The 24,536-nt window shown below is 29.0% G+C and overlaps 1 protein-coding gene across 4 annotated transcripts in view; it reads right to left on the minus strand.

The window, feature by feature from the left end:
• The window catches only part of LOC128986826 (connectin-like), a 272,786-nt gene that overhangs the window by 203,405 nt on the left and 44,845 nt on the right, over positions 1-24,536 (minus strand). For all 4 annotated transcript variants that reach the window (XM_054407376.1, XM_054407378.1, XM_054407377.1 and 1 more), the window contains exon 3: positions 17,235-17,270. The gene's annotated coding sequence lies outside the window, so the exon portion shown is untranslated. The remainder of the gene's footprint in view (positions 1-17,234; positions 17,271-24,536) is intronic.

A 24,536-nucleotide genomic window follows, 5' to 3' on the forward strand; every position in this document is an offset into this window, starting at 1 on the left:
ACATAATATTAGAATTACAAGCTTTTTATATCGAAAAATCGTTTACACATTTATCTAAATTGTGATAAAAAATCAAACGTTAGTGTTAATATCCTGAAATGTTCGCATAACTCGAAAGATAATGATCGTTTTGGGATAAGGTAATGTCCAATTATAGTGGACTTTATCCTTTAAAACTCCCCCAACGTCCAATTTGATTAAATACGCATGACCAGGTAGGGATAATACATAATTAAACGAAATATAAATATATTTACCATTTAAAGCTTTTTGAGGTGAAGCTTGTTTTCATAGGTTCACAAATATGTGGTATTCCCATTATTAAATCAACGTTACGTACTGTCTGAGCAAATAGGGTTTTATACATTATTTTCTTTTTAAAACTCAATAAACTAATTTGTACAATTCGTGACTTAAGATTCAGAAATAAACTCAAATCAGCAGTTTCTATAACTAATTGTAAGTAAAGTGTTAATATAATATTAGTAATTTACTTATTTTATTTCGACAAAAACAAAAGGATTTATTAGCAAGCTATTTCTATTAAATAGCTTGATAGAAAAGCTAATATCTTTTAGCTGCAAAATAACGTAGGAAAGTTCGTTATTGCCAATTTGCCAGTCAATATGGAGACGGTCCATTTGCAGCCATCCAATATCAACAAAGCATATCGTTTAGCTTATTATTGTGTTTTCAAAACGATAATCTATGTAAGAGTTTTCTATGTAATTCCATTATATTTTGTTAATTTATTTTCCCGAAACCAGAATTTCCCGCATCACACCTTTTAGTAAACCCTGTAAGTATATAATGTACGATACAAGGATTTTTAATGTATGTTTTGTCAACCTAGAACACTTTTTACTCAGGAGGTTTTAAAGTTTTAGTTTTGAAGTAAGCATTGTCCAATGGTTATGTTCAAGTTATAGTAACTAATGGGTGAGATAACATGAAAACTACGAGTATAATTCTAGCTCTCAAATCGATCTTTAGTTAGGTTAAACTGGTTACATTGTTAACAGTTCTAAAAAAATATTCTTTTGTTTACAGTAGTAGCTCTTTTACACTATCTCTATCAGTAGATACTTTAAATTATAACTGAATCTAGTAACAGTTTATTTTTTCACGGGTGGCTTTTTTGTACTATATACAATTCATTTCACAAACGTAATTCTCAATTTGTTTATAGTTGAAGAAGAAAACGTGTTAAGTGGTGTCCCAATTTATAAAGGAAAACAATGATTGTATCACTCTAGGAAGCCTAATAATGTACCAGTGCAGTATGAAGGAAACATATTGTATATAGGCTACGTGTATGTGATTTTAAATTAATTAGGTAGGTAAACGTTTACATAAAATACAAACTTCCTTCCATATAGTATATACTTTTTTAAGCTATACGTGAAAAAATATAGAGATAACATATCTATGGGGTTGAAGTAATATCACGAAATTAAGCATTGTATCGTCATTGTTGAAAAAAATTAAAATTTGTTTTGCTATATATACTGCACCGTGTTATTTTATATTTCGTATTTTTGACTACATCTGAAATAAATCAGCTGTATGGTGCGGAAACCCATTGTTGTATTGCTATTGTTATATCATCAGCTGAGACAGGTCTAGATCTCTGACACAGTAACGTATTTTTTAGAAAATCTAAGGTTGAAATTTAAACTATTTCATTTCCTTATACATCGTTTCAAGTCATTATTATGAATGAAGGCCTATATAACCCTGATTTGAAGCATTCGCAGACATAGATTTTATTCTCAGCATATTCTATAAACCCATGTTGTTTAGTTTAGTTGTAGCTATTTCAGAAAATATACCTCAATATGCCTAAATTGAGCATGCTTTAATTTATTGAAATTTTTTTAAAAGAGAACAAATAAAACAAACCATTCGAAAGTCAAATATATGAATTTTAGTTGAAATATTATCATATATTTTGAATATATCTAATCTATTTTTTATCCAACACGTTTTTATTACTTTTCATTTGTCATAATGACGATATAACGTTATGCTCTGATTAAGGGCAAGAAATCACAAATGTTTTTCGAATGATAATGTTAGTATTTGATATGAATAGGAGAGAATTCAATTTACGCCGAGAGAGCAGAATACAAAGGAGAAGGGAACAATAACACTATTCTCCAGCGGTCATTCGAAACTCTTTAGGTCTCGGCGGTAGATGCAATCGCCTTAAAGGCCGCCCTTAACGTTACTGCAAGGTTACCTTTTCCCAAGTATAATTTATAAAAATAAAATCATAATAAACCGTGCGTAGAATATCCTACGATGTAGACAAATAACTTATCGCTAAAAAGTGTAAAAGAAAAAATGTTTAAAGAATATATAAAGTTTGAAAACTAAAACGTATAATATAATGTTTTATTTATGCAAAGGTATTATACTTAAAGAAATTATTTAAAACAATTGTTGTTGGTACAGTAGTATTTAAGGAATAACTCCTCTTTAATTTGGACAACGGCTAATTTAGTCTTGTTCTATGTGTTAGTTGTTCCTCTGTTAATATTTTAATAAATTAACTTTGGTCAGGATTTAAATAACTTCTTGATCAGCAAGGATTTAAGCTAAGGATTTAAATGTTTACGAAATTTTTGAATGAATGAGATAAAATAGCTAGAGATCCAAATAAAATATAGGAAGGAAAGTTCTAGATGCAAATATAGTAGAAATTGGGCAATGAAAAAATTATCTTCATTTAAACTCTAGCCGCTTCGTAAGACATTTGATTTATTAACCACTGAATTTTCGTGCTTAGTTTTGGATACTCCCTAGTAACACTTAATTCTTATGGTCCTAAAATTGATTATTTTACTAACATATTTCGGGGTCTTTAAAAGTATTTATGATTTTTTTTCAAGAAGGTAACACATTTTTGGATTTTGTTTGAATAGTTATTGGGATTACACCATGCATTAGTACCATTTTGAACAACATATTGAATTAGCAAACATCAATTAACAAAGCAGTTTTGGCGGTAAAATTTTTTAAATTTAGATTGAAATTAGTTCCTATAAACCTTAAATATACATCTGAATGAATTTTCTACATGAATTTTGAAATCGTATAGAGAAACGAGCGGGATGTGCATGTACATTAATACCTTTCTGCCACTACCATCACTTTTTTATGCTTGCTGTAATCAACATAATTCGGTTAGTTCTCATTTAATGCACTTATTCTTAGTAGGAAAAGAGTGGCAGGGTATGTTTTCTAATATTACAGTATGTATACGCCGTAGACACATACTTTTCCAATTTAAATCAAATTCAAAGAAAGTAGAATACAGTAATATATTAAACGAAGCTGAGACGCATTGAACCATGCGTACAATGCGTTGGCAGGAGTAATATTAAACGCCGGTCTCAAACAAAATGGATTCAATTTTCACTACGGCATTGTAAAAGTCACAAAGGGAATCGGAACGATGTACAATTGCATTGTACTTTTCTGGTCAGTAATAATGTAAAATATTCAATGAAACCCAAAATTATATAAATATATAAATATTCCTATAAATTACAGAGCACTCAGTCACACAAAAATATAAAATATGTAGATCTAGAATATTCTAAATGTGATGATAAAGCTCCCAATCTATCGCTAATTTATTGACCATTGGTGCAGTGTTTTAATAAAACATTTTCCTTTCTACAGGGTTAGAATATTAACATTTATAAAATAAATGTGGGTAAAAAACAAAAGATTGAGTTACACTTTGCCTAAATTTACAATTAAAATATATATAAGGGTCTATAAACACTTTGTTCTTAAACTAGGTTTGTAAGATTGAAAATGTGACAAAAATCATGGTGTGAAAGCAGTATTAAAGTTAAGATATTATTTTCAAATTAGAAGATGAAACCATAAAGTGGCCTTCAATAGTGAAATTGGTAGCTCTGCATGCTAGTTCCAGAAATTATCTAGTTTCTTAAAAACAACAAAAAAAATAATAAAAATTTATTGGAATTTAAATATGTATTAGTTAGTATGTAGCTCTTTTTTAAGAGCAGGTTATACCTAAACCATGCTAAGCGTTCCAAGCAATTTAAATAGCCAGCCGGTTAGTATTCTTAATTTATAAGAAAAATATGTCCACCAAATTTTATAAAATTTATAAACATATGTAATGTACAGACTTCTCTATTTTCACCACACCCTATGAATAAAACGTGTGATTGAAATTTCTTCCATTTGTTTTTTTTCTGCTTGTATTTCATTAGCAACATACCCATAGGGCTTATATAAAAAAATTATTTTATATTAATTTGTTGTACTTATTTTTTATTCTATTTTAATTTATAAAGGGATTCTGCAAATCTACAGGAAAATATCCTTCTACCAGTATGTATAGATTTTCTCTACGTTGCACATGAGCTGCAATATAGGGTTTTTTAGAAACATCCTTGCCTATTGATATATAGGATGACATAAAAAGGACAGCTTTGAGTTTAACTAAGCAGATAACCTTGTTAAATTAAGATTCAACCCGTCTGTTTAAACTCCTCAGTGCCTTCCAATCAGAGTTCTAAGAGCAGTTTTCTATTTAGTCAAAATAAAATCCGTATTCCATAGAAGGCTTTTCTATAATAAAGATAATGGACCGTTTATTTATAAAGTCGTAAAGGTGCATATTAGCAGATAAACAAATGAAAACCTTTCCAAACCAAATATTTACCAAATTAACTACATGCTTTATGTATACAACGAAGAAAATATGGTAAAAGATTTGAGTTTTGATTTAATATCGCCAAGATTATCATATAGACGATAATAACATGTTTGCCAAGTTGTCACATTTAAATGGATGAGTACTCTAAGTAAGAATAATTAATTTAATCGTTTCATCGCAACGAAAAAAGTATCTCAAAGCAACAACAAGTAGTTAAACATGCTTAAATTAAAACTAGTTAAATTTAAATAGTTATGTCTAATATTGTAAGTTTCAGTTAATTAAATAAACATACATATTTTTTCAAAGGCAAGGGTTAAGAATTTGCCATCGTAATACCTGTAAAATCTGGTTGAGTAATTAAATAAATAAACTATTAAGATCGTAAATGTTATTTTAAATTTTGGAAACCAATGTATTAAGGTCCTTATTGTTTCTGTCATTGTTAGATTTCATAATATGACTTTCACTGTGAAAGAAAACCACTTCCAATGAGAGGTTGTGTCATACAAAGGAAAAGTGAACAAAAGGTTTGTGCCTTTGTGGTCAAGGGAGATGGCGTTTGATCACTTCGTCGATATCACACATTATCAGACACTTTTAACTAGCAAATCAATGCTAAATTTTGTAAGATTCTTACCAACATTGCAATAAATCCTATGTTTCACCGTTGATTAAAAAATATTATGAAACTTAATTTAAAACTCGCCGATGGAAATAGAAAATAATCAATCATACAATACTTTCAAAAACTACTAATATTTTTGGTAACATTTGTTTTTTATGGTCTTCAATTTGAATATAAAAAAGCTTTTCTATAATTGGAACAAATGAAAATGTACCATTTACTGGTAATTTAAAACCAGTTATCGTTTTGGCTTATTCAGGAATTATATTTAATCGTTTCGTTTTATTTTAGAATTTTTGAATTATGTAACTGGTAAATAGGTATTTCTTATTCATAAAATTTTTTTTATATTATATTAACCTATAATCGACCCAAGGTAAGGTACTATATGTTTCATGTTTTCTAAAACAAATAAAACTTTTGTTAAGGAGACATTTTCTATACATTTATGGCCTTTTAGATGTATTAATATATTTTACAAGTAAGTAGTGGATTAAGTTTAAGTCATTTATTTAGTCGTTGCAAAAAATAAACATACTGATTCTTTCTATATTAAAAAGATGAATTTCTGAATGAGCCTAATTATTCTGATTTTGACATAAATGGAAACCCTAGAGGCTTTTACAAAACTTTACATTATTAGTTACTCTAATGACACAGGAACTATTGAAACAAAGTTTAGTGAGTGAGGACGCCCTGAGGGCAATTAAAGTTTTAATGATTCCTAGAGGTCCAACTGATGCTTACTTTAGCCATTACGTAAACTAATAAATAAAGCAACAATAAATAAATTTATTCATGAAAACTATATCGTAAGGGCTATATTACAAAGATCCAAATAATTAATTATATATTATTCATTTATCACGAACAATTTAAAATAGATTAATATCTCCTATGAATAAATTAACAAAAAAGTTTTGATTTTATGTATAAATTGTATAACTTAACGCGTGGTTTTAAAACATGTATAAATCTATTATATCATCAAATTACTTGTATTAAACATTTATACTAGTTATAAAAATAGTTTTTGATAAATAGTTAAACTATATAGTGCTTAACACGTATGCCGTTTTTTATATCGTATTGTAGACTATAATAACATGGTATTGACATGGTGAATCTGAAATAGTAAGACATTAATCATTTTATGTATTTTGAATATATTTACGCATATACACAATGAATTGACATTTGTGATTCGTCAAACTTCTTTAATCGTATGGTTAAAAAGTATATTATTTACAATACGAAAAAAAACAGTAAACATAAAATAAACAAGATTAATCAATCATAATGCGGTCCAGTTGTTATAAAGCTTTTCAAACAAGAACTTAAAAGGATCAAATTTATTTCTAATAAATCAAACCAAGCTGTAAATTTGGGGGGCTAAAGGGCTCTCAAGCATTGACTTAGAAGGACTTGGCAGCTGGCTACTTTCAAATAGCTACGTAAGTAGAACTCCCAAGATGTTAGGGAAAGTAAAGAATTCCATACGTCAATAAATAAAGGTGGGTATTCGTACATTTTGATTCTAATTATCTTTTATAACAGCAAAATTAATATTAATATCCTTGCACACAAAAAAACGTATAACTGCTATCAAAACTATTCAAACAGTTACGGGATAAAACTATTTATGCTGCTACATGTTCTACGCTTTTTAAAAATATCTAAATATATTGTAATTTCTAAAGTACTATTTTGTCTGTACGCCATAGTTACATTTTTTCTGCATAAATGTTCATAATTGGAAGCTTTAACTTTTCATGTCATTTAATATGTTTCATCTTCCTCTACATCGGAAAACATAAACAATTTACTCAAATTTAATGAGTTCTAAAAAAAATTGATTTGTTTCATAATTTCTTTTCAAACTAAAATGTCGATTTAAATTATTTTATCAGCTAAATTATTTATACGCCAAATTAGGCTAAACAAAACTTTGACTTATAAAAACTTCCCCAAATATTTTGCTGTACTTGGTTTTTACTTTATCAATGGCGACTAATTTACTCTGTTGCTGAACACTTCGTGTGGTCCAGCGATAAATGGGACACTCGCAAGAATAACGCCAAATGCTTTGGACGAAAATTCACCGTCAACCCACCCACATCAAACTATATTACTTGCGAGTACTAGATTAGTACTCTCCACTTTGGAATGGTGGATGGGTCCTTTTACTACTCCTAGGGCACCAGGTGCCAAAACCGTATGACTATAACATCATTTCAAACATAGTATTCAAAGAGGTCCTGTAAAAATGTAAAAAGACATAACATTATGTCCTGAAAAAGTTGTAACTGATCTAAAATGTAAACTTACATCTATTCTTGAAGTAGGACGCATGCCTAAATCAACGACGCACTGAGGTGTCTACTGCAATTATAAGTAGGATTTGAGGGTACAGTTCGAATGCTTCGCACGGGTTGGCTTGTTATTATATAATGCAAAAACCAAAACTCCAGTTCCTCAAGAATTAAAACTACACGATTGTTTAAAGATTATATCAGAACCACCCTATAAAACCAATTGAAGTAATTTATTGTAGCGTATCGGCCTTCTCGGTACATGGTAATCTTTTCTTGACCCATTATTCTGCAAAACTAATAAATTATGTCCACTTAATACTGCCCCTTTACCCTTACTATATATCTTATTTAAAAACAGCTAAATAAACCAAGATTATTTCCACTCTACGATTTAAATTTGATATTTTTGTAATACAGTAATGTATGTTTAAATGACTTATTGTTTGATGATTCTTCCATCACAAACAAATACAATATAGTCTATAAATATATAGTCTATATATAGTCTATGAATTTAATTTATTAACAAAACTTTACTCGAAACGTTTCTAAAATTTTAGAGTAGTTTTAACGAGTTCAAGTGACACTTACAAAGAAATAGGTACAATAAGATGCATTATACTATGTGTGGGTGCAGGAAATATCCGCTAAATTTTAATGACTCTGGAAATTCCCTATTTGTGATATTACCCATTAAAAGTGTGTAAAAATAAATGCTACAACATGATATAAAATAGTTTTAGTTACAGTTTTGTTTCTAGAGTGGTGGTGTATTTAGTCAAGTATTCCAACAATCTTTTCTTACCAAAAGGACCACAGAAAATGTAAATATTTAAGTTAAACATAAATATAAGAAATCAAAATAAAAGCAAAGCTTAAGATTCGAATCAAACAATCCAATGAAAACATCTAAGTGAGAGAGGTAAGCAATCTGGAATCTCTGTAACTAAGCAGAAGGGGAGGTTGGAGAGGTTATTAGCATAGCTGCAGAGTGGGGCTTACAGATATTACATTAGTTTTTCATTGTAAATAATAAATCGACATTAGAATATGTATAGTAAAATAATATTCATGTGGATGATAGTAGTCCTACTTACTTTGTAGATGATAACGAAATGAAAATACCATTTACTGAGAAAAATATTAGAAAAAAAACTTTTATATAATATAATATGATTCTTAGTTCTTGGCCTTTAAAGGCTCAGTGGCTCATTTAACCTACGACTTCTGAAATTTGAATATTTTTATATAAGCTACTGATACAGTAAATGACCTCAATACGTAGTCCTTTTTTATGTTAACCGTTTCAAATATTTTACAATCGTGAAAAATCACTTTTTAATAATTTAACCTTTCCTTATAAAATGAACCTTTTTTATGTTTTGGATCAATTGACTCTGCCTTGTATAACAATGACAACATACGAAGGTTGCTTTTCATATAAAAAAAAACGTATACGACGTTAGGCTTAAGGGGGTCGCCATAGTAGAGTGTTATACTTCTAAACGTGAGTTTTAAATTATACCTATGTAGTAAGTGTTAGTTTTTTAAAACTCCAATAAAAAAAATTACTCGTAGGTCTATCAGGTAAATTAAGAGTATGATGTGGTTTGCCTACTAATGACATGTAAGATTGGATGCATTTTCTGATGCCAATCTCTTTGGGGTTTATTTATTTATTTGTTTTATTTTTTTTTTTGATATAAATACTACATTACAAATATCGATACATATTAAACCAACAAACTAAAAAAAATAATACATTGTTTTCTATGTTTAGCCTTTGAAGTACATCATTGATGTAACTTTATTATAAGGACTTTCATTATTTAATTATGTCATGGAAATGATTTTCTATTTCTCACTGGAGTAATATGCAACAAACAACTTCCTAACTAACTTAATCATATCCTGAACATGCTCTGAGTAAAGGGAATACAGAGCCTTTGATCAGAACGTATAAGCGTATGAAACAATTTTTTCTAGAGCTCCGTTACTTTAGGTTGCTTCGTGAAGATGAAATGAAGTTTAGATAACTAAGAAATTATGTTTAGTAATATATTAAGAATGTTATATTTATAGGAATAATAAGAATTACAGAGGCAAAATATTTATTTTAATGTGTTATAATTGGTTGTGGTGATCTATACTGAAGACTGAATAATAATAAAATACAGAATGTTGTGAAAATATTGTATCTTAATTTACTGTAGTTTTTTTAAATATAATTGCACGATTGTCTTCGCATTAGAATAAAGTAGGTTTGGTTACTTCATTGCTTAACTAGTTAGTCTCGCTATTTTAATGGCACATAAAAAGGTGGTTAGGAAAAACAAATGATTTTCCTAATACAAAATAAATCGCAGAAGTTCGTTATTAGCCATTTGCCAGTCAATACAGATGATTCATTTTCGAGAACGCCATCGCTAAGCTTATAATTGTGTTTTGCAAACGCCAATCTCTGAAAGAGTTTTCTCTCTCATTTCACTGGATTTATGTTTTAATTTTCTTTTGAGTTCAGACCATCTTTAGTGCATGCAAACTAGGAATGATGGAAGAAAAAGAAACAAAGAGCTACCAAATTATGGCGTTTTATGGTTCGCATCAATAAGTGAAGGACATTTATAAAAACGGTGTGTTTAAGGATCTAATTTATATTAAATGTTTACAGCGAAACAGATTAAAAATATTAAAAAATATCAAATTGTTGTTTGATAAACATTGATTAAGTTGTTCCAACTTGTTTAGAGATAATGGTAAAGTAATACAATTTAGATTTTTTCGTACATTTTCTGTCTTCAGTCAGTATTTATAGATTAAACTAAATGCCCTTTTAACTTTTACCTAATATAGATCATTAGAAAACAACTTTATCCTTTGATGAAAAATGTTTATCAACTATTTAAATGTATCAACCTATGACCAAAGAGGAACTGTTGTTTAGTGATTTTTTATCGGTAGTTTTCCGAATGGAAAAGTAATAATTAATTTTTTATTAGATTTTTAATAAATATTTTAATGTTTTACACGTTTTTTATCACATCATTAAGTTATACTACTTACAAATTATAATAAATACTTAATCAATCCAAGCCTCTTTAAACGAACTAAAAAAAATGTCTTATAATAATTTGTCACACAAAAGCACATTACTCAATCTTGCAACCTTGCTGACTACAACAATTTTTTAGGAATAACAGTAGATTAACCTGGAAATCTCACATAACATACGTCATCGTTAAATAAAGCATATTTCCAAACAATTATCCACATTTAAATCAGTAAATACCAAAATAGTACACACATGTTACTTTGACATCTATACCCAACCCAACAATCATTATTTTTATGGGAATTCTGGAAACAATATTACTGCAAACCGAGGTTTACAATGTATAGTAAACCTTTGTAGTAACTTAATATGTTTCGATCTCAGTAAAAAAATAAATACAAATTTAAATATAAATAGAAAACTTAAAAAAATAATGAATCCAAAAAATTAAATCAAGTTTTACTCTACCAAGTATGTACTTAAATGAACTAAAAAAAAATAATTTTTAAATAGGTGAACGTGTTATACCACAGCTAAATTAATTTAAATACACTTATATGAAACACGAAATCCGGACACATCGTTGCATAGCACTGATTAGAACACTAATAATCTATTTAAAATAATATGTCTTGTTATATCTCCAAATGAATGCAAGCCATGTCGTGTGTATTTGTGTAAAACAAAAACATGTATGCGAAATGTATAAATGGAATTTGCTGTATGTGAGCACAGTATAAGAAAATACACCAGAAAGCAGGATAACGTCAATTGAAATACGAGCGTCAGTAAGTAACATATTGCTATCATTAGTAGACTGAGTGGATTTGGACTGTCCAGTCAATCCCTTGCCGTTACTTATGGTAAGGGATACTTCAAACTTTTAGATCCAAGAAAATTCCAATCCCTTATTCCAATAAAGTTTATTTTTTTTCCAGTTAGCCTAAATCGCTTAAAAGATGTTTTTAAATCAAATCAAATCAAAATCAAAATATCCCTTATTCATTTTGTAAACAATAAACATGAATATTGTCAATACCATCATAAGAGTGGAAATTTCAACTGATCTAGAAAGAATGAGAATTACAACCAGAAATAATAGAAGTAGAGGTAATAGAGGCAATTTTAGAAGGCTTAACATCCACCAGCAGTTCAACCCCTTACTGATATAAAAATTCACGTTTACAAAAAAATAGGGCCTAACTAGTTATGCTTACATTGTATTTATTAAAGCTATCATTTTATGCAAAATTTCATTAACAGTCCTAGTTATGGCAAAATACTAATGACTAGTTCCACTATACTTATACTCTTATTCATATAAAAAAGTAAATTACTTTTTCAACCAAATAAAAATGGCCGAGATAACTGATTGGGCTTAGTAAGATAGGAGTTTGAACGTTTAGTTGAAAAGGTTAGCGAGGATGATTAGGGTTAACTCCCTCGAAGCTATAACCGATAATGCCAGGAACTTTCACGACGAATCTTGGTAAGGCTGCATATAAAGATCTTGGATAGTCAGATTTTCTTTTCATTATACGAATAATTAGTTCTTAATTACAATAAAGACAGTGTATGGTAATAAATATTATGTTGAAATGATTTGTAATGTTAGATAAACCAGTTTGTTGAGCTTTAACAAAGATGTTAATATAACAACAAAATATTATAAAAGTCTTAAAATATTCCAACGGTTGTGAAATATATCACAAACTTTAATTTAAAAACAATTTACTGACTAGTATATCTGAGCGTTTAACTTCTGATGTGATTTAGATAGGAACCAGATCTATTCTTAAATTCTACCAAAAACTCCTAGAGATTATAAAAAAAAGGTTTACTGTAGGGTATAGCCAGAAATAACTTGTTCAGTAATGTATGGTTTTGTAATGTATGTTTTGTTTACAAACCTCATATTACCACCAAACATCCCATCCACATAACGACCCTTATGATAAAAAACTAACCCCTCTTTCTTTTAAACTAAACAAAGATAGGCCTAAATTATTAAATGTTACTTCTGCCTATTTAACATAACCGTATATGCGGACTTTAAATGCAATAATTTTTTATTGATCGCAAACAACACATCTTAGTGAAATAATATTTTCGAGGCCAGTTATTTTCACAGCCACATTTAAGACTTTTTAATACGGTCGATCAGACTTGAACATTCATGACTTTTTACAATACATTATTGTTAAAGTAAATATTTCTTTTCAATTTCCAGAAACATAAAAACCTGTTTGCTTGGATAACCTTTTAGAGCTCTCTTACAGAAAAACCTATTTAATTGAGCCAAATCAAACCAAAATTGGACTGACGATTAAAAATATTTGAGTATCGTAAAACTAGATAACAAAATGAGATATAATTTTTACGATGATTTTAGTAGTTAATTATTTTAATTTTGTTTTGACCAAGAGTGTAAATGCATTTAATGAGGCACATTATTAATGTCATCAAACTATGATTTTCTTTATTGAAATAAAAATCCAAGTAAATATTTAAAGATTTGTTTTAGGGGTTATGGTAGGGTTTAGTTTATCGTAAAGTGGTGAAGCTAACCTGCGGCAGTTATTGTTATCAGCTGTTAGAGTACCATTAAGATAAGCCACTAAACTACTTTGATAAACTGCCTCTTTATCCTTAAGGTGCAGAAGCTTACCGGTAACGTTATATCCTTATAATAAACGCTTCTCAGAGTATAAAGGTGTACACTTCAACAATTGAAATATATATAATTATGAAATGTTGTTCAGTTAAAGGTCCACATAAGAAGTTAATAGTTGATAAATAATAATATCAAATGTATTAACTTTGTCTTAAATGTTTCTTCAATTAACTTGTTTCAAATGCTGTTAACTTTTTATGTTAACTTTACCCAATACTATAAGAGTTCGAGTGCAAAATCTTTCAAAATACACGGCATTGTTATGTAGTGTATAAAGGTTAACAGCAACTAAAAGTTTTACAAAATAAAGAAGAGGATTTAATTTGGTTTAATGACGTTGCAACACCAATGCACATAGGTATGCATTTTTCAGTTTTGGTATTGGCTAAACTAGCTGCTTCTTTTTTCAGAGTCACTCATTTAGATACCTATGACCAAGGCAGGGACTAGTTTAAACAGTAAACGCTGTTAACTTTATCCAGAGTCGATAATAATTTGATTGTTTTGATTTGATGCGACCAATTTATAATTATTCAAAGTTCTATTTTAAAATATACATTTATCATCCAAAATAACATTTTGATTACGTTCTAAGCGTTTTGTTTTTGCATAGCTTAAGTTTGTTTGCACTTGTTTTTTTTTTTATATAGGAGATTATTGAACCCCTAATCTCAATTAATAATTACAACTGTTTTAGTGTGCATAACTGTTAAAATAGATAATCACTTACTAAGAGTGTTTTTCGAGAACAATTTGAATAAATACGAACTTTTCAAAACCATACCCGCCTATGTTTTAAAACGTGAGAAACCTCTCAAAGAGTTCATCGTAATAGTTTTTCCGAAGTAAGAAATATTTACCGCTTTATTAAAAAAATCCAAAAGTTTTCATATTTGGTATTTTATCGTGTGCCACTGAAATAAATCAGCTGTATCGTGCGGGTCTCCATTGTTGTATTGTTACATTGTTGAACATCAGCTGGGACAGGTCTAGATGTCTGACACAATAAACCATTGTCAAAAGAAACTAGGCTCAACGTTCACATTGCTTCTGTTATGTTATTAGAGTTTTTGTGAGAATAACACATTTTTCATTGATGTATGAAAACATAATCCTAACAAGAATAATTCATATGCGATCAATACAAAGAGCAATGACTCATGGGTAGAATCTTCATGCAAACCTAAAAAGTCAATTAAAGAAATAAGGCTTTGGTAAATGCGATGTTAGTAAGTTTCAGAGTTAAGTTTTTTTTTGTACAGGGGGGGCACGTAACTTGTCTTATTAGATCCAACCTAAAAGGTAATGGAGCTTACAAACTTGTATATATGATGATTACATTTTGTAAATCTTCTAGATTTTCCGATGGTGAAAGCAAATAACTTGAATATTTTGTAATACTAGTATTTGCTTTAACTTTACTAAAAATATTACAAATATATATACTTTATACATGATGTCAAATTAATGTGTGTACTACATGTATGTGCGATGAAGTTAATTTTTTACACCTCCTTAAAGGTTAGTGTTGAAATTGATATTTGAATATCTTTACCAAGTAAATTTTAAAATTCCACTTACATAAATCCGTGTTTTGTCATTAAGATGGATGGACTAATTTAAGACTCACAAAAACATAATAGATTATTGAATAGGAAAATTTCATTAAGGGATTACACTTTGAATGTTGTTGCATACACTTTAAACATCAGCTTGAATGCATAATATGTTTATGTAGCTCCTTGACTCTTAACTCTTCTTGTCACTTCCTTGATATCCTTAAACAGCTTTCCATACACGCTGTAGTATTAAAATAAACCCTTTCGTCGATTAGAGTTAAAAATTCACTTCTGTTGACTCAAAAGATTGCGCTTAGTCTAATATTTATGAAATCCCTAACATGAAATACAAAATATCGTATATTGCTTTATATGTTTCCAACATAGACAGTGAGTTAGGTATTTAATAGCTTTGAAAAACTTGTTGCACATTAATATATAGCCAATTAGTTAGGAATAATACTATAAAATCCTCATATTAAAGTTGATTTTAAAATTAATTATGCTTTAACATCACAAAAAAAAAATTAAAGCAAGTTTGTACTAAAGGTGAATATATTAACGTAGTTTGCTTGATTTATTACGAAAGCTTAAGTAATGAACTGAACTTCACGAATAGAAATAAAAAAACTATATTTGCCGGAGTCATATTCTAAAAAAATAATCAACGGTGAGTGAGACATTAATCAGTTATTTACAGACTCGTCTATTATTTATACGTTCAGTTATGGAAACAAAATATACTTAGTATGCTATTTGTTTAAGAACATATTTACAGTATATCCAGTTGTCAACAGTATAATGTGGATACATAAGTTACATACATACGTTAAATACATAAGTTAAAGTGAACATGTAAGATTACTAGGTGAACATTGATTTCACCACATGAATTCTCCATTAACTCATGGTTCAGAAATAATTATGAAATAAATCTACTAAAGTAGTTACATAATTCTAAAATTATATTTCAGACTGGTCTAATAGACGAGTAGATTTAGCCCAAAAACACCTCCAAGATAGAAAAAATTCCAACAAAAGGTTTTTAAACGGTTTTTGGTAGTAACAGGTGTAGTAAGTACCAGGAAAAAAGTCTACCAAAATCGGACAACCGGAAGTTGGGTTTTTCCAAGATGGCCGCTCTGAGGCCCTCAAATCTACAAGATGACTGCAAATTCGTCGATTTATAGTTCAGGATTGGCCGATTTCCACGAAAATTGACAAACACGTGTAGAACTTTATTTACAACCTTGAATATGAAAACCAGGCAGACAACGTAACCCAAAGATGGATACTATGGGCATCACTTTTATAGAATAAGTACGGTGACATTAAAGGAGGAAAACATACCAGAATACAACTTATCCCATTAAACGCAGTTAGATAAGTAGTAAAGAATTCCTCCCATTACTTTATTGCTACCAGAATAATATTTAATTTTAAAATACGTTATATGGTCATCAACCGGATATGTTCTTTAGCATAAACATCCAATTCCATTCCATAAGAAATTCTATGGCTAAAATATTTGGCAACCGAATGCAACAATACTGTTTGTTTTCACGACTGGTATGAATTAAACACAGTGATTATTTGCAATCACGCGACATGCAAGGCTTAGTTACAGGCCACTGTTAAAATACACAACATACAAAAAACATTCCTCTATAATAATTTATTGGCAAATAACTCATACCCAATGTATCTAAATTTCATTGTCCTACTAAGTTAATGATGTTAATAATGTTTTAGAACCTAAAGTCAATACAACAGAGTTCTGAGAATTGACCCAGATTGTCATTTATACCTGCTAGACTCGGTGGCAAGTTTGTTCAATACTTGGGTTGCAAACAGTTATAAGTCGTAATTGGGTATACATACTTATATTTGACTCTGTGCTAATGTTTGGCAATGAAAGTATTGTTTATAGGAAATTTTTGTAAAAAAATATATTTGGATTCTGTACTTAAAGCAAATCTTGTGATTTAACACTGTTGAATTTAATTAAACCAGTGTTTGCATTTGCAAATATATTTTCAAATATTTGTATTGGGACGTTCACTACATCAATTATCTAAACTCATATCAACACTATGCTGGAGTGTTTAAGACATGATTAATCTGTTTCTCTAAAAAGTTAGATTTAGCAAGACTATGTTTAATAACATCGTCTACAACGATAAGGACGTAATTAGATTTTGGAAAAATTTAAATTGATGACAGAAAGTTTATGTTTTATGTTTATGAAATCTGATATTACTAAATGTATAAACATTCTCTAAAAAAATGAGAGGTACTTACGGTATTCAGATCATTCAAACAGCTTCACAACTAAATCTGAAATAAAAATAAATTAGATTAATAATGTAAATTATTTAATAATAATTCATATACGTATATGGTTTTAAATATTCAAACTGCAGCTATATGATTCATACATAATATCATGTAAAAAGATATGGTTTCTCTTATTTTATCGTAGTCAAAATATTTAACTTGGACCAAGATGTGATATTGATAAATAAGATCTTTGCACCATTGCAGTAGGAAACTTTTTAAATGATGTTTCTCACTCGTTTATAAAGTATATTAATCATTAAATGCTTTCCTGTGCTACAAAAACATCTTACAGTATAAATTGTATAGCAGTTGGTAATGAAAACAATACGATTTTTCTTTAGGGATTTTTAAAGTTTAGCATTTTATTAACGTTCAAACTAACATTATGAAAAAACTAAATTTCAAATTTCATTGCAAAAAAATCTTCGAACAATTTATTCTTTACAAAGAGTCACTCAGTTTAAAATTCAATGAAAAGCAAGAGAAGTAGCGTAAGTCATTTTGGCGTTAAATGAAGAGACTTAATAGAAGCACTGTCTGAGAAAATTTGGTTAAGTAGCGGCTATTGAGTTAATTGTCGTAGCGACTCTGCTTCTTCTGAGACTTTACTTACGTATATTTTGTTCGAAGAAAAATATTTGTTATCTAGATGCATAAAGAGATTGTTTATTACTCTACTACACATCTTTACTGTATGTCTAGTATTATTTAAGCAAAAACATTATTATATAGCCTATTATGCTACGTGAAACTGTATATGGCCTGATAACCTATGTTTCATTCTCTAAAATCTATATACACATTTTTTCAAACCTTTCTAATTATGCATCGAGTGTGAAACATTGAGTGTTCAGTTACTAGCCTTAAAGGGAACCCCTCTATGCAATCTATATTGGATATACTATTCAGTAACTAGTATTTTTAAATACTATTCGTGACAAAAACAGTAATGGAAAAAAATTATTTAGTTTTACAAAGCTTTCTAAATTAATGAAACTAGTGCGAATTAAAATATTTTTCAATGAGGCATTTAGTAGATGTAATTTCAATAATGTAACTTTTCTTTACATTTTTCTTAGACTTTTTAAATCTTGAAATAAATGAAAGTTATACGTTCAAAACCTTTTTCTCGTGAAATATATTTTCCTGTCAACCTTATAAGCTAAATCCAAAATAACTTTAGACATATTAAGCTCATTTAACAGTTACAATTGCTAAAATGGGCAGAGTATAAATAATGTTAAAGCAAACAAAACATATTGTAACAACAAAAGCAAATTGTAAAACGTTTGCTCAGTTACGTTATTCGTTGGTTTTTCTCAATAATTATCAATTTCTGAATCACATAATTTTGATACTTCATTTAATTTATATCAATTAACCAACTTTTTCTGCCTTATGTGTATTTACTGAATAAATCGTAAAAGCTTACAAAAAGGAAATCAATCAGTAAATTAATTATAATAGTATAAGAATTAAATCGGTTAAATTTAAAATTTAAAGTTATTGGATGGGTAAATTTAGACGATTTGCATTTATTGATAAGCAAAAATAAAACATTTACATCGGTTTATTAGGGGAAATGATAAATATTTCAGTATAATAATGATGTAGAAATTGTATAGATAACGTGCATATTTTATCTTTGCCAAGGTGTTACTACATCAAAGTGCTACGAAAAATTGATAAGTTCAATGCAAATCTCAAAATATACAAATTAATAGTGATTTGATGTTTTGTAAAACGTCATAGGTTATTTAATTTGTTAGAATAATGCATATTAAAACGAAAGTTTAGGTACATGTAGGAGTAAAATGGTAAAATTTAATCCGTGCATAAAGTAATCTTCAAAAGATAAATTCCACAATGTATTCGTTCATTTATTGGAAATATTAATTAAATATTGGCACGTGAGGAGAATGCTTTGTGAGCTGAAATCGTTTAATTAAAACCTACGTTTACTCAAAGGGTTTGAACTCGTATGTTATTTCCCGAACGCAATATATGGCTTGTAGGCAATAACAACGATAAGATATACATGTATATATTAAACCGGATTTAATTTTTACACACACTCTCTTAACGTGAGCAAACGATAATATTTTTGAAAATACTTGACGTAAGGGTTACCGAGAATTTGCAGAACTGCCTTAAAACATTAGGTTCGCCGATTTGATTCCAGGAAAGAATATGATCGATTGTGTATTTAAATGCGTTCTTTATTGCTACAAATCAAAGATATCATGTAACACAATATTGATGTTAGAGAGTAGCAGAATCAGAGACCATTCTCTTACAAAGAATAACTTGCAAAACACAAAAGATTATTCATCTTGTGGTTGGGTTATACGATGGGTATTCTCACAATAAGTTATATACTGTTATTACTGTTATATACTGGCCAACTCCTGTTATATTTTTTAATAATAATGTGTAAATAAATATCCTACATTAAATGTATAATATGTATATATATCCGTTCAAGAATGTATCAAAAGTACTTAAAATTCAACAGTGACAAGGTTTCCTTTTAAAGTTGTCCATAACAGTTATGCCTAATTGTAAATTTTGTTACCATTTTGGAATATGTATCAGATATTTTTTAAGAACGAAAAATAAAATGTATTTTAAAATTTTTAATTTAACATTCTTTAACTGTATACATGGAACATATTGTTTTACCGCCTAAAATCTATGTGTTATGAAATTATTTGGAAGACATTTATATTTCTAAAAGTCATTATGCAGTTTAGATTTTTTTTGTATTTTGGTGTTTTAATCATAAGTAGAAAATATGTAATTATTAAATATCCGTTTGGATTTACAGGTAGTTTATATATATTACTAACACTTTTTAACTACCAGTAATAAAAATAGGAGTTGGATTTATATCAAGTTATATGCATACTAACTGTTACAGTAATGTGTGTTTGGACGACTGGTATCATTGGCAAATGCTGTTTATTGAATCATGAATGCATTCACACTACAATGCTAGGCTCAGCTACACAGAATTATGAATCATAAATCCTAAAATATACACTAAAAAAATGTGTTTACAATAAATGTATGTATTATTAGATAGAAAACTTCTTGGTAATTAAGTGATTTATAAAGACATCAAGTACCCAGGAAAAAACTATTATACTAAGCAACTATTATATTAAGCAAATTAGAATGCTTGTTAAATAGTTTACGATGTGTTAAGTAAAACGATTAACCTATTTAAACAATGGTTTTAAGAGAATTAACGGTGCTTTTTGCGTAATGAACGACAACAACTAGTTCAAAGAAAAACTCTTTGCCTTTGTACTTTCTAAAGTTTAGTGGTTTATAGTTTAACAATGCTTAATAATTTAATTATTTATGGGTTAAATGTAATCCATAAACTCATAGAGGTACAACTAATTAAGAAAAATATATTTTGATAATACAAACCTATTTACAGACCAAGAATCTATACTTGAGAGTATAAACTAAATGAAATGCACATGATCCAGTCACAGTTGAAAATTGGCCAATGATATGACATTTTTGGCGATTTAGTTTTTTTCATGCGAGTTGTGAATCAATAGAAAAACAATAAATTCATAGACAAAAACTTTCAGTTAAATGAGTTTTTGTTATATTTGTATACCGAAGTTATACGTATTTACTTTCTTCCTAGTACCTTACTTTTGTTTAGCTATCCACTGGTAAGGTGTGTCAAGTTATTCATGTATGCAAACACGAAGCAAGTCTTCACTAGGTTTGATAATGGTGTCAGCACATGTGTAATCTGCATCCGGCCATGACGTAGTTCTAGCGGCATCATCTGTAGTCAGCATATGCTTCTGTATCACACTTATCGGATAAAGTAACAGGTTCATGTGTATGGTGGTAAACAGGACGCCATGGACATTAGGTTTTGTCATGATTATCAACAAAGTGCAAAGAAAATATGTACTTATGGTTATGGAGGTTTATTACGCAACACCATAAGTGCAGGTGCATTATACATTATGTTTACGGTTAGATTTTTTATGTCGATTTGTTTGCATTTTTAATGTAATTTTGAAAATTAAATAATTTGTGTTTATATAATAGATCGGTGGCGACTAGCACAGATAAAAGAAAGAACAACCAACTAATTGTAAAGGTCAACGAAAATTGAATGCAAATAACCCACAGCTCTATTTGGCTAATTTTATTTATGGGATATCTGCACATCCTTGGACCCTAGGCTCAAGCCGGAACTATTTTACACGTTACTTCAGGCTAGTCCTAGACGGTTGTGGCATTATCACATGGATAAAAATTCATTGGTGATTGGCGGGAATTGAACCTGGTTCTTGGAGCACCAAAGTCCCGAGCTTTACCGCTAGACCGGCTCATTCCTCTTAGTTAGACTATACCAAAGACAGAGGATAAGTACATCCTATACCCTAGTGGTATACTACTACTGGCTTATCTTTTAAAATAACCCATTACAGTATTATTGAGTAAGTGAAAATGATTGTGACAAATTTTCAACTAAGGAAGCAATTCAGAACTGTTTAACTTACGGTTGAGTAACAAAATAGAAACCATAACGTCACGATACAATTCGTAGAGTATTTCTTACGTTCGCTGAATACTTAATAACTCTCTCATTATTGAAGTTATAAACAATGATATTTTAGTGAAAAAACTTATATTATAAACTAAAAAGTAAAACATTTAATAATGTGTGTTTGTATATAAATGTACTTTTGATTTTTTTTTATCGTTAGTATTATATTTCCAGGATTGAACATATGACAGAGGGTTTAAATTTTTGTAATATTACTGTAACAATGCAAATGTGTCATTAGCTAAGCACCAATTCAAAGGAATCAGTACTTCGTTGTATTCCGTAGCTCAATCCGCTAAAAATATTTGATTTGATTTTTGCAATATACAAATTATTTAAAAAGCAAGGTACTTTTTATTTAGGATTTTTAGTAAACCTCTATACAGTTTGAAACCTTTAAAAAAATTTAAACCTGCGAAATTTTTGACGAAATTTTAATATTAACATTCCATTTAAGTCACGCGTTTTTTTACAGCTAAGTTATGGTTGGTAGTTGTATTGAGAGGGTATTATTTAGCAGAAGTTGAATTGAGGTGCAACCGAACGCACATAGTCATTAGTGAAGACATAGCTAAGCCCTGGATGTCCTTATTGGAACACATCGTTAAGACAATTAATTACTGACTCGAACCAATGTATATTTCTGTACTGATTGGATGTAGACGTGTTAAAACTATTAGTTATCAATCAACACGAAACTTAACAGATTTTAAACAATCACAAAAAAATGTATAATACTCGATGGTTATGAAAGACTGTACAGTAAAAATCAATTTTTGGGGGTGCCCTTATAAGACACGAAGTATCGATTAATAATTTTTAGTTTTGGGTAAGGAAATACTAGGAATCAACGTTCACTTACTAATAATTTGTACAACCACCAAGGTTGATTTACAAAATAGTCATAGAAAGATTTATAAACTATCTATGAATCATCCAGTCATAAGAAAATGTTGTATTCCTAGTTAATCGTTTCCATGAAATTAATTTTTATTCCACATTGGTTTTTTATGTTTTCTTAATATAACTAAATAATTTCCACTCTAAATTGAAAAATTCCTAGACTTGGCTTTCTACCAACTGATTACATAGTCCATAGTGTAAACAAAATATAAACACCAACATCCCCAATCATTACTCAATTTTTGCTGTTCCTACCCACAAAGATGTGCCATATTAAACTATATATAAGAAGATATAAGTATATACATTAGCAATAAATTGATATTTTTTAACCGTCCAATGCCTAACTGTCTATTTATCTTAGTACATGCACATTAGGTTTGTTAAAAATTTTATTAGTAGGCTTATTTTCTTAGTGATAGTTTAAATAAACGGCGATTAGATTTATATTGTAAAAGTAAACTTTATGTACACATATTTAGTTAGTTACTGTAAATAATTTGTTTCCTGTCTCATTACGAAAAAATACTATTATTTGTACACACATTAGAAAGAATAGGTTTATTAAGCTAAATGTGTATAGAAGATTTTGACTATTTTAAGTTTATTCAGCATGCAACTGATTTCATTACTGATTGTTATTTCATGCAAGGTATTACGCAATCATGAAACAGCATCAATAAAATAGTTTCCAATCCAAAAAGTAATTACCCTATAACATAGTTTTGTGCATCTAAGTGTTTTACTGGTCCATTAAAACGTTTATAAAGAACTGTTTGGATTAAATCGTAAAGAATTGTAGCTGTATTTCGATAGCAATTGAATAAGACAGGAGTGTTTACAAATATACAACTTTCATCTGTTCACTATGCTACGAATACTTTTAAAACTTTAATTCGTACATTTAAATTTAAACACAAACGTAAACCATAACGCAAACTTATTACTACGCAATAGCTAGAAGTATTTAGTTTTAATATAAAATTGCTAATTTAGAGTCCCAATAACATAAGTACCCTTGTTTAGGCTAAAGCGAATAACTGTGGCTCTAATGACTGTTGTGGGTTAAGGTAATCTCCAATTATAGGATTAATACAGTGGTCATTATACTCTAACTCATCCCCATTGGCTAATTTTACAAAACATCATTTGTTTCATTCATTGCCATTATATTAGAGTACACCACCATTTCATTATAAAAATATGTGTGTAAAATATAATCCCATTCCTCTGAGCATAATTGGAAAGTTTGTTTATTTATTCATTTCCAAAGGCATATAGACAATAATTTCGATAGAAAAAAAAAACAAGGGTAAATTATTTTCCTACTAATAATATATAGGTTAATAAAACGAATACGCTTACAAAAATATAGACTTATTATTTGACAAGTTGAATCACTTCATTTTCAACTAAATTTCTGTTCAATATCTAGACTAAATACAGAAAGATTCCACCTACCAAACATATAATTAAGATGGCAAGACCATTAGAGCTTAATGGTGGAGCTCAGAAATCAAATAATGTTCTGCAACGCTTACCCATCTATGGAGCTATAAAATCGTTGTCTGCGCTAAATGAAGCAACATTACAATTAATGGATAAAAACAAAACAGATTTTTTCTAATGCGTTAGGTTAGGTGTTATCGTTTTTTTATTTAAGATAACTAAAACCTTGCTCATGTGTTTGGATCAAATTATATATGAATAAAGGAAATAGAAAATAAAAAATAGCCTGAACAAAGCTATAAATAGAACACCACGTTGAG

Source organism: Macrosteles quadrilineatus, unplaced genomic scaffold (genome assembly GCF_028750875.1).
Source record: "Macrosteles quadrilineatus isolate MER2022 unplaced genomic scaffold, UCM_ALF_1.0 Scaffold_2__2_contigs__length_208266976, whole genome shotgun sequence".
Lineage (NCBI taxonomy): Eukaryota > Metazoa > Arthropoda > Insecta > Hemiptera > Cicadellidae > Macrosteles > Macrosteles quadrilineatus.